Genomic DNA, 12,761 nt, shown 5'->3' on the forward strand with positions numbered 1-12,761 from the left:
CCACCCCCCATAACCCTCAGTACAAACCTCTCATTTAGCTAAGAAACAGAAAATAAAAAAATTTTTCTCTACTTTACGACTGACTACAACCATAAAGACATTTGGATTCTAAAGAGTGAACATGCACAAAAGAGAGTATCTGGAAGCTTCTAAGCAAACTACTGCTAGGATCTACCTCTCAAGAATACAAAGTAGATTATTTGTTAATTATATCTCAGCAGAGCTTGGCGGAAAAAAGAATATAAAGTAGAACCTATATGTTTTAATTAGGCCTGTGGCAAAGATTGAAATTGCAAGGGCGCCTGGGTGTCTCAGTCCGTTGAGGGTTGGACTCTTTCCAGGATCGTGGGCTCCTCGCTGAGCAGGGAACCTGCTTGAGATTCTCTCTGTCTCCCTCTGTCCCTCTCCACTGCTCGCTCAGGCTCTCTCTCTAAAATAAATATTAAAAAAAATACTTTGTAAAAAATGTTTGAAATTTTGAAAACAGGTAAGTGTTGCTTTTGAAATTTACAGAAAACAAGAAAAAATGATCTCAATATAAATGTGATGAAACTGCAAGTTATAAAGGATCATTTATTGCAAGATGCTATTTTTTTTTTTATAAAACTAGACTTGGGGCGCCTGGGTGGCGCAGTCGGTTAAGCGTCCGACTTCAGCCAGGTCACGATCTCGCGGTCCGTGAGTTCGAGCCCCGCGTCGGGCTCTGGGCTGATGGCTCAGAGCCTGGAGCCTGTTTCCGATTCTGTGTCTCCCTCTCTCTCTGCCCCTCGCCCGTTCATGCTCTGTCTCTCTCTGTCCCAAAAATAAATAAATGTTGAAAAAAAAAATTAAAAAAAAAAAAGAATATAGGCATTAATTTTCCAGGTGTTAAGCGTCTTATGAACTGAACATTTCTTCATTGAGATCCTAATATTTTTAGTGAATGTGGCAGTCCACAAACGCTTTGCCAATGTTTTATTTACTAAAACTCATGTATTGCTCAGAAAAAAACTAAAATTTTCCATGAAAATATGATCCAAACTACAACAAATAAATCTCATTTTAATGTAAACTTATTGTTGTGTATGAAGCTAAAAATCCTGTTTCTATGTGTACATTGAAAGGAGTGCATGAGGATATGGAAACTGAGTGTTTTTTTTTTTTTTAAGTTTTATTCATTTATTTTGAGAGAGAGAAAGAGCATAAGTGGGGAAGTGGCAGAGAGAGAGACAGAGAGAGAGAGAATTCCAAGCAGGCTGCAAGCTCTGCACCCAGCCTGACATGGGGGTGAGATCATGAGCTCATTACCTGAGCCGAAATCAAGAGTCTGAGGCTTAACTGACTGAGCCACCCAGGTATCCCTGTAAACTGAGTTTTTATGTGTGTGCTGGAACAAAATCCAAATGTTTATCAGTGGTAGGAACAGGTACTGTTTATGACAGTACTTTACTCTGGATCAGGATGCAGCTATTTTCTGAATCCTTTGCAAGCACCATGCCTTAGTCACTTATGAGAAAATGCTATATAACTGATCCCTAACACATAATCACTGACATGCACATATATAGTAAGGTCATAGGAATCCACTCAATGTCATGTAATAACATAAGAATGTGCCTGAGTTGCAATGTGAAATGATGAAAGCCTGAGGCTAAATCATGTCCCCTCTGACTTGCATTTATACCTAGTTGAGTATGTGTATCATTCCAGGTGTAGTATGCAGTCTTGAGAACCATCTAGATACTTATCTTAGGGTTCCAGACGAAGAATTGCTTCTCTCTAAATACACCAAGGACTAATGCCCTTGCTGGAAAATTCCTAGGGAATTTGGGAAGTGAGCCAGGTCAAGAACCACGTGTATTGGTGCCTAGATTTGCTCTTCTCAAAGCCCTTAGGTGCAACCATTTTCTCCCCCTTAGGCCTGGATCCCTGAGGTTTGCTCCCTGATATCCGAAGACAATTTGGTACCAAAAGAAAACGCTGGAGATCTAGTGCTTAGTGAAGAAAAAGTAGAAAGGCAACACTAGGTAAGTGGAAATTGAGTTCTTGGACGGAAAAGATGCCTGATGAGAGTGTAGGTTTAGGTCCCAGTGTGATTACAGATGGAAATCAAAAGCAAAATCACGAGAGTGTGAGCAAGGTTCTTCAAACTGGGCAAGAAGCAAGGAAGCCATATTTCCTGCCGCCTTTGTCTGAGGTCACATTTTTTTTCACGCCGGACGGGCGGGAGAAGAGGGCATGTGGGCAGTGTTTGGATAGGATTTCTGGAGCAACACTGCCATCGTGAGGAAATTGCTGGAAAAAGCCCCAAGGTTTCTTTTCTGAAAAGACTTTTACTTTGGAAAGGTCCATTCCGGTGGGGAGGCTGATGGGCCGGGCCCCTAGCCTGAGCTCAGTGCCTCCTCCAGAGGCCTACCTGGAGCTCTGGATAAAGGTGGGGTCCAGGTGTAGGTGGTGGTCGGTGGGGAGGCAAGACTGCCAGTAGCCGCCAGGAAGTCAGGGCACAGGAAGTCGTGGGGTGGGGTCTGGGTATTCGCCCACTGTGGGCGGGACCAGAGGAAACCACTAACAGACAAAGTACTCGGCCTGCGGGTCTCTCTCCCAGCCCCTCTGAGCACGTGGTGTTCCCATGCTCTCGGACCTGGGCCCTATGTGGTAGGAGAGTCTGAGCGCTGAGGACACGACAATTCCTGGTGGCTTATAGCAGGAGCAGATGGGCTTGCTGGAGGTCTCAGGTGCACCCAAATGGGAGCTGGGAGAGCCTGAAGACAAATGGGACTATCCAGCCAAGCCAAGAATGGTTACACTTCTGTTACAAGATCAGACTTTGCACAAACTGATGGGAACCAAAAACAAATGAAGAGGATTGAAGAGGAACCCACATTTCAAAAGTCCTTGTCTGCTGGAGGTGGCATTACCTGTGACCTCGCCTCACTTCTTCGTACATGGCTGTTGTAGCAGGTACATTGTAAAGAAGCATGATTGTTTCTAGAAATGCAAAAACAGGTGGCAAAATTGTAAAACATGTGGACATTCCAAAGAATATTTGATGATGTTTTTAAAAGCCTTCAAGCTACAAGGTAGGAAAACTTGTTTTAATGCTTAAAGTTAAGAGGGATTTGAACATTATTTTTAAAAAGTACATATATGTGCAAAGTGAAGAGATAAGAATGCATGACAAGGTTTTTTTTTAAAGTGTTTTCTTTCTTCTAATTGAAGTACCATTTGTTTTCTACTATGTAATTTCTCAAAATTTGAATGCTTTGCCGGCACCAAGTATAACTTTTGTAATTTCTTGGAGCAGAAAGGTCTTCTAGGGTAAACATAAAAACATTTTCAAGCACTCAAAAATACATATTGATAGGCAGGTATGCAAACGGTATAATGTAGTGCTTAAGACTGCAAAACTGCACCCAGTATCCGTTCAATCATGTTTAAAGAGAAGCATACCTGTGTAACGTTTATTTATATATACATATATATGCATGTATTTATATATAATAAATGTGTATATATGTAAACATTTTTTAAAGCAGGGTATTCACAACAATGATCAGTGTTACAGTGAGCATGCTTTTCAACATGAAATTCTCAGGCAACATTTATATCCATATTTACATTTGTATAAAAGAAGACATTAGTGAAAAATTATTGCTGCATGGAAGGGTGTGAATGTATCCATTAGGGTTTTCTTAGGATACATATCTGGGTGACTGAATTTGAGAGATAACCAATTTCAACCTTCATTTACTGCATTGGGTTTTTCTTTACAGTTTTTAAAGAAAATTTTAAGATGAAAAATTTGGTGTGAATTTTGAGAAGTATGAAAAAAGAAACCCTAGTGTTCTGGGAAATGAGTATTTAGTGTCTGTTCCAATATTAGTTTTAGAGCATATGTAGGTCATCATATTAATGATTAGGTAAGGCAAGTCTCAAAATAAGATTCCTGAGTGGTGGCATTGTAGGCATTTTATGTCCTATGAGTAAAAACAGGTTAAGTGAGAACCTAATTAATATTCTTTAATGAGTCAATCAGGTAGTTCTGTGCAAATGTTTATTGTCTAAAATCAAGGTCTTGCACATGTTTCATGATAATTTCAAACTACCCAGGAATCAGAAGTGAAAATTTTGAATCTAAAAACATGATGCCTACATCAATCCAATTTAAATGTAAATTCATTGTAGTTTATTACATAATTACAGAATTATGTGTGTGTGTTGAAAGAATGGAAGTAAACGTGTGAAAGGTTATCAGTGCTCAGTACAAGATTTTATGATTGCACTTTTACTCATGGCATGTGTTAGTTATGTATGAGAGAACACTACAAGATTGATCCCTAACAATTAATGGCATGTACATAATAATAGTAATAATAATAATAATAATAATAATAATAATAAAATCATAGGAGGCCATTGAAGGTCAAATAATCACATGCATTGGAACATGGTTGTGTTCCACTGTTAAATGATGAAACCATGAGACAAAATTATGTCCCTTTTGATTGGAATTTATGTATGTTCGGCTATATGTATCACTCCAAGTGGGACATTGTATGAAATTCAGACTTGAGAGTGCTCTGGATCCTACTCTTAGGGTTCCAGCCAAATGGCTGCCTCCTACTCCACACACAAAGCCTGGTGCCCTCTCAGAAAATGGAGGAGGACTCCCAGGGAACCTGGCAGTGAAAGAAGTCAAGAGGCCTGGTGCCTAGATTTGCTCTTCTCCAGTCCTTATTCCCGTGATTTTCTTACTCTCTTAGCCCTGGATCCCTAAGAATTGCTCACTGAAGCAAAAAACATGGCAAGATGTTGGGGGTCAAAGCTGAGTGAAGAGCAGACCTACAAAGCCTTGGTGGAATAATTCTTGAAAACATGGCTGATGAGGGTAGGTGCTTTATGCCTCTGATGTTTGAGGGAAACTAGGAACTAAAGTTCATCTGTTTGAGCAGATTTCCCCCAAACTGGGCAAATGGCTAGGCAACTAAGTTTCCTGACTCCTTTGTCTCCTGATGGCTTTTTAAATATTGAATGGGTGGGAGTGGAGGGCCCAGGGAGCTGGGTTAATTGGCTTTTCTATAGCAATACTGCCACCAAGAGGTTATGTTAAAAAAAAGTGTTGTTAGGACTGGTGTGAGGCCTAGCAGTTGAGAAGGGTTTGGCCTTTTAAGAGGTTGAGTGGACTCTGGCCTTGAACTGGGCCTCCTCTTCAAATCTGAAGCAGCTGGGTGTAATTGTCCTTGAGGCTGTTCTTGATGAAAGGCAGCCAGGGGGGATTTGGAGACATTTGCGAAAACATGCCTCAATGGTCAGGAACCCTATGAAGATGTAAGGTGACCTCTGACTTCAACTCAGCAGATAGGAGATAAATCCTGCATCGGATGACTAAGCTGCCTATTTGGAGTAATATGGAGTTGACCATATGTTAGACTGGGAAAGCTAGATGTGTGAAGACAGTACTCCATATCTGAATTGTCAGTGACAGAAGGAGTAGCCGTAGCCCTGGGATTCTTCAAACTCAAGAAATTTGTCTTTTCATATTTTGGTTTGCATGAAGAGACAACATTTGGCCAGGGAGTGGATGGAAGCCTAGAGCAACAGCACCTTTCTGAGTCCCATGAATTCAAGCATGAAACTATGACCAGTAACGGGATTGTAACTATTGCCAACCCTAATTACCGCTCAGCCACTGACACTCATTTCAGATCAAAGCTGTTTCAAAATGAAAAGTTAAAGGGGTGCCTGAGTGGCTCAGTCGGTTGAGCATCTGATTTTGGCTCAGGTCATGATCTCTCAGTTCGAGGGTGCGAGTCCCGCATCTGGCTCTGTGTTGACAGCTCAGAGACTGGAGCCTGCTTCAGATTCTGTCTTCCTCTCTCTCTGCCCCTCCCCCATTCATTCTCTCTCTCTCTCTCTCTCTCTCTCTCTCTCTCTCTCTCTCCAAAATAAATAAACATTAAAAATTCTTAAAAAAAATGAAAAGTTAAAAAAAACAAAAACAGAAAAACCCACCTAATAGGAAAGGTGGCAAAGAAAATAGCAGGCATTTGCCAGACAATAAAAGGCATGCAACACAGAAGTCTTTTAAGCAGAGATTTTCAAACTCACCAGTATAGCAGTAAATTGCAGTTCAGCATGCTCTCCCATAATACCCTTTGTTCTTCATCATAACCCTGAGCAAGCCACTGAAAATGAAGCCATTATCACCTAGTTTTTGTAATGATGTGTAGGATTGGACAGGCTCTTCCCTACCAGGTGAGAAGCATCGTCAGTTGGCTCAACTCTTTGGAGGTTAGTTGGTCAACATCAGTTAATCTTTCACATGAGAATATCCTTTGTCCAGAGACTGTGTCTCTCAGAAGTGATCTCATAGCCGCATTCCCACAGGAAGGCAGAGAGGTGGAGCCAAGGAGGATCACTGAGGTTTCTTTTGCAAGAGTGGATAGCATGAGAGGCAAAGGGACCATTTTCTGGGTTCAGCTACAGCAGGTGGTCTTTGTAAGCCCTTGGAAAGATTGAAATCCATTCTCTGAGTCCTTAACAGAGAGATGTCCATACCTTTGATTCCAGGAAGAAAAAGCAAAGTGTTGGAACTTTGGGATCAAACCATCCTAGGTGTCTAATACAAGGTAAATGAAATGGTAAAATAAAGTACGTCTTTTTGTACTTATTACATACATGATTAATTCAGTTTGAATACACAAACACGTAAGGATTCAAAAAAGTGAATAGGCACAAGGGAAGAATCTGGAAAGCATACAAACAGCTAACAGTGTCTAGCTTTCTAGAGTGATGTTTCCAATGGCTTGCCTTCAACTTTTAATTTTATACTTGTCTGAAATTTCTAAATGTTGAAAGTGAGAAAAGCTTACATTCAAGATTATTTTTCTTAAAAATCAAGAAACCAACATATACCAGTCTGTAGTTAAGAAAAGGGTATATCAGGGGCGCCTGGGTGGCGCAGTCGGTTAAGCGTCCGACTTCAGCCAGGTCACGATCTCGCGGTCCGTGAGTTCGAGCCCCGCGTCAGGCTCTGGGCTGATGGCTCAGAGCCTGGAGCCTGTTTCCGATTCTGTGTCTCCCTCTCTCTCTCTGCCCCTCCCCTGTTCATGCTCTGTCTCTCTCTGTCCCAAAAATAAATAAACGTTGAAAAAAAAATTAAAAAAAAAAAAGGGTATATCAAAAGATGTATTTTTCTTCTAAAAATGTGCACAAGTCTATGTACATGCAAGACTTAAAGGCCTCGGACTTAATTTTTATGAAAATGTAATATTTCCAAATTCTGCTTGTCAGAAAATCCAGTTTTCTAAAGCATATTTGATGTCATATGAAGAGGCTTATGTGGTGTAAGACCTGAGAAAACAATAATAGAAGGAAGCAACTTGAATGGCAAGGATATTCTATGTGTATCATGAAGTCCAAAGCCATACCAACAGATCCCGACAGCCTGCACACATGTGCCCACACATACACAAGTATGTAATAAATGTAACATAAAGGAGCAGAATGCAATAGGTCCAACATCAGTGGCATATTTATTGAGTCCCTGTGAATTAAGAGTATCATTTTTTTGCTCAATTTACTGATTCTTTTCTAGATGCAAGTTATTCTTATCAACAATGAAGGAATATTATGTGATTTAACCAAAAAAAAAAAATTATCAGGTTGCTCATTAATAGTAAATGCTGTTGGCAAGTACCCACTGTCCAATGTTGAATCAAAAACTCATGACACCAAACTCCATGTACAGTTTGATGAGGATGGCTGTTTAGAGTGTGTGTGTGAGTATGTGTGTGTCGCATTGTGCTGAGGAATATGGGGATATAATGATGAGATGTAGACTAAATCTATTTAGCTCTTGGGAATAATTGTATATCACTTGTAATATTTAAACCAATGTACTCATCAGGCTTCTTATTAATAGTGGTTCCCTTGGGAAAGAGGGATATGGGATAAAGCGTTTCCATTTGTTCTTGACAGATTGTGTATTCTAAGAGATTTTTCGAGAATCCTCTAATATATTTGTCATTTGAGAGCCAATCGGGACAAATATGTGCAGAAGAAGTTATTGATGTAAACTGGATTTGTTGGCCATTTGAGACCTAATGTGTTTATATCTCTAACTGATCACAGAAAAGAGGATTCAGGACACCCTGTTTTGAAAATCCTTGTGTGCTTGAGTGGGCATTACTTGTGACTTCAGTGCACTTTATGTATGGCTAATGTATCTGGTAATTTTGTAAGCAGGAATGCTTAATTCTAAGAAATGCATAAAAGATGAGAGGCAGCATTAGAAATTGGGAGTATCCCAAGGAATATTTAATGATGTTTGCAAAGAACTCCAAACTATAATCGGTGAAGGAAGTGATGTTTGAACATTTGAGATACGAGGGAACTAGGATTTTAGGTTAAAAAATACATGAGCAAGATGGGAGAATGTATAGCATTATAAGTTATTCTAGTTTTGATTGGTACCATTTATTTTTGGCTTCATAATTTCTCAAAATGTTAACAGGTTGCCATCAGCAGGTGTCACGCTTAATTCCTTGGGAGACCTCTTTCTAGAATAAAATGTAAAGAAATTTCAAGCTGGGGAAAATATATGTTGATGTGGGACCATGCAGTTTATATTAGGTTATGCAGAAGATTTGTGCAAAATTGCACCCAATAGAAGTCAAATTATAATTAAGGAGAAATGTGTGTGTGTGTATGTGTGTGTGTGTGTATAAAGAGGCAATAAGCATTTTTTATAATGTATTTACTAAACTGAAGACTTGAAAATTTATATAATATTCTCAAAATGCCCAGGAATGAGGAGGAAAAATTTCTTATGTAAACCATAATGTAACATCCAATTTTAATATAAATTTATTGTGTATGAATGTAAATATAGAAGTCTGTGTATTGGGAGGAGTGGAAAGACATAATCCAAAAGGTTATCAGTGGTCATAACAAGTTTTATGGCAGTACTTTACCCTTGATCAGCAAGCACATGGTTATTTTTGAATCCTTGGCAAACATAGTTACTGAGGAAAATGGTTTTAAGACTGATCTCTTGAGAGATAAATGGTAATACGTATACACTTACACCCTCATCAGTAAAGTCCTACGAGAGCAATTGAAGGCCATTTAGTGACACGGGAAAGTGCTTGTGTTCCAAATGGTAAATGAAAGCATGAGACAAAATTCTGAGTAACCTCTGATTGGAATATATATATATTCTGCCATGCGGGGCACTGGATGGCATACAGCAATGAGAGTAGTGTGGGCCCTCCTCTTAAGGCCCCAGTCAAATGGCTGCCAACCATTCAACACATGCCTACATCTTTACCCAGAAAATGGAGACATTCCTGAGATCATTAGAGATGAGCCAGGCAAGGAAACATGGATTGATACCTAGAGAAACCCTCCTAGTTGAATTTCCAGCATTTTCTTTTTCTGTTTAGGCCAGGATCCGTGAGAACTGCCCCCAGAACTAGACAGAATTGACCTCGGGGAAAATGCTGTAGATGTAATGCTGAGTGAACCAGAACAAAACTATGAAGACTGGGCCTAGTGGAAATTGAATTCTTAAAGGAGAGGGTGCCTGATAAAGGTGGTTACTTCTGGACCTCAGTTTGATTTCTGATGAAAGCCAAAGCTAAAGTGCCTAAAGTGTGAGCAGGTTTTCTTAAACTGGGCAAGATACAAGGTAACCGTATTTTCTGGCCCCTTCGCCTCTTTTTTTTTTTTCAGACGGGATGGGCGGGAAAAGAGGGCCTGGGGGAAGGGTACCGCATATTTGTTGGCAAAACTAGTGCACTACTGCCATCCTGAGGAAGTCATTTTAAAACAACTTACGCCGTTTTTGCTTTGTTTCCGTGAGGACTTTCGGTTCAGAAAGGTCCGTTAAGTGGAGAGGCTAAGCACGCCCTGGCCGCAAATTGGACCTCTCTGGCCTGAGTTGTTGCGGGAACTCTGGCAAAGGACTCCTAACGGTACGACAAAACTGAGGTCTTGGCTTAGGAGCGGGTCAGTGAGGAGGCAGGACAGAACCAGGAAGTCCCAGCACCGGAAGTTGTGGGTGGGGCTTTGGTTTCTTCCTAGTATGGGAGACGTTAGAAGAAGCCTTTTGGAGCTCAGTGCAGGCCTTATTGTCTTCTGTCTCCTGTCCCAGCTCTTCAGAGGGTGAGGCAAGCTTGTTCACAGTGTTCTGGAGCCTTAGAATCTGGGCACCTTGTGTTAGCAGCATCGCAGTGTGCTATCGCAAACAGGGCAATTTGAGGCAGACATGTGTCCCCGCCCCCGCCCCCGCCGCCCGGGGGTCTCAGATACAACAAAAGCCGGGAACCTACTGCTTGAGCAAGGAGGAAAAGTTGAGAAGCATCGGAAGCCATCCTGCCAAGCCAAGACGACCCAAACCTTGTGCTACGGGATCAGAGGCATACACATACGGACCCCAAAATAACAAGGAAGGTTACAAAGAATTCTCTGAGCTCAGAGGCAGCAAAGGCAGTTGCTTGCTTCTGGTTTCTCACATCTCAGGCAAAGGCCTGTCAACAGGGCTCTGCTCTCATCTCAGTTCTCTTGCTGGGCTTGGGGGAGAGGGAGACTTACAGCTTTTAGTTGTCCCAGAGGATGTGGAGGTCCTTGAAGCCTAGCTATTCTCATACTTACATTTGTTCTCTGTCACTGCTTCGTAAATTCCCTACTTGAGGATGCCTGGTAAGCTTGACAGGAGAGCCCACTGAGTGGTGAACATTCTCAGACCTGTATTTCTTCCTCCCCAAGATAGCGGTGGATGTCTAGAACTTCTTGGGATTCACTCCCTGATTGAGGAACACTGTGGTGCCCTTCTTTCCTTATTACTCTGGCTCCATTGGGTCTTTTAGAGTAGTTGAAGGCGATTTTGTCTTGTGCTTGGGTGGGAGCTTCCTGTGACTGAAAATAATCATTTCTATTCCTGCTGCATTTAAACTGGTGGCAGATGGGTAAAGAAATTAAAGAGGCAATTTACAAAAGAAGAAATCCAACTGTTTATAAATGAAAAGACACTGAAATTTACTAGTGTTCAGGAAGCTGCAATGGTCAACAAATATTGTGTTTATGTGTATATCATTAATTTATAAATATATGGACGCGTATTTATATATATTTATCTATGCATACATATCTATGTTATGGACATATATGTATGCATATTAAGTTATATGTAATTTTTACTATATATAGGTATGTATATATACATGTATGTGTGAATATATGTATGTATATAGATGTATGCACACACACTATTAAATAATTCTGTTAAGTCTTTTTTTTCTCCAAGGCCTAGAGCAAAGTGTGGAACATGGCAGGAACTAGATAAGTATCTTCTGAATGAATATAGGATTGCCTACACATATTGAGAGATCTGGAATGAAAAACATCAAAGTGTGAATACGATTTACCACACTACCATATACTGCTTAGGAATGGGTGATGATGCTTTTTTTTTTTTTCTAACATTTTTTTTTTACAAGAAAGTGTGTTTTTTTTTTTTTAAATTGAACATTTACTTCAATATACTTAAAAATAGGATCCCAGGTTATTTAATATCATCAATAATAAGGCATTTTTTAAAATGCATATCTATTTTATTCTTGTCTATTTCTCTTATAGATAAATTTTAAGTTTTAAAAATTAAGTTTTGCCTTTTAAAAAAATTGTCTTCTGAAGACTCATGACATGAAAAGTTAATGATGCCAAGAGGGTATGAAATTGAAACTCAAGTTTGTCCCACATATAATCACATCTAACCCACCCATACAGATAATGTAAATGAAAAGAATACAGCAAAACAAAACTTAGCAGTACCTATATTGAGATGATATGATCACAGGTGTTCTTTAACTGCTCCCTGATAATAACTTATTTCATGGTGCCTATATTACATTTGCAATTTAGGCCAAATGTAAAGCAATTTCCAAAATAAAGGGATACAAGAAAGCTTACAAAGGGTATTACATTATATGGGAAAATACTCATGATACAATATAAGATGCAACCAAGGTAAGATTTCTAGGTAACATGGCAAGTTGAACATGGCATCTAATTTTTTATCCTGATTTCCCTCCAAAGTGGAAGCCAAGTGATTTTTCTAAAAGGTAGAAACTCACAATACAGAAAAAGTAAGAGCAGAGACAGCATCAAAAGTGTTTAGAAGCTGGCAGATGGAAAATGATCAAATTAATAGTAGACCAAAGAAAAATTAATCCTGGTACAGCAGAGGGGAAAGTAGAGAACCAACCTGATTTAAACCAAACTAGACTTTCACCGTGTTCAAATTACACCTCAGCAAACCTGACAGTACCTCTCCCAAATAAAGAGGAGGAGGAAATGGAAGAAGATGAAGAAGAGGAGGACTAAGAAAAAAGAGGAGAGAAGGAGGAAGAAGAGGAAGAAATTAGATTCCCTAATTTCCTCCCCCATTCTGTGCAGCTGGGCTACTGTGCCTCTCTACCTAAACAAAATACAGGTGATTATTTTCTAAAAAAGCTAAAATAAGTATTCTCTGGACTGAGGACCAGCACATAAAGTGGCAGGCTGGGTCACCCTACTGAAAACAGGGTAAGTGAAAATGTGCCTACTGGATGCTAATAAACATGGTCCTCTTCTTCATTTGGTTTCTAGAACACTAGCAGCAAAGCTTTTGCTTCCTAGAGGGAAGAGTTGTAAAAGCCTTCTCTGGAGAATTAAACTTCCAAGCCAGATCACTCTACAGTGAAGTCCAGAAGCACTATATAATCACTCAGAGTTTCCAA

At 39.9% G+C, this 12,761-nt stretch overlaps 1 long non-coding RNA gene across 1 annotated transcript; it reads left to right on the forward strand.

Annotated features, from left to right (window-relative positions):
* Nucleotides 1-2,930: 2,930 nt before the first annotated feature.
* Nucleotides 2,931-10,183, forward strand: LOC121025545 (uncharacterized). Its single transcript, XR_005788099.1, has 4 exons — nt 2,931-3,059; nt 4,743-4,867; nt 6,550-6,608; nt 9,426-10,183. It is a non-coding gene; the product is annotated as an uncharacterized LOC121025545 (long non-coding RNA).
* Nucleotides 10,184-12,761: the final 2,578 nt, after the last annotated feature.

Source organism: Herpailurus yagouaroundi, unplaced genomic scaffold (genome assembly GCF_014898765.1).
Source record: "Herpailurus yagouaroundi ecotype Mexico unplaced genomic scaffold, PumYag 67681, whole genome shotgun sequence".
NCBI classification, from domain to species: Eukaryota; Metazoa; Chordata; class Mammalia; order Carnivora; family Felidae; genus Herpailurus; species Herpailurus yagouaroundi.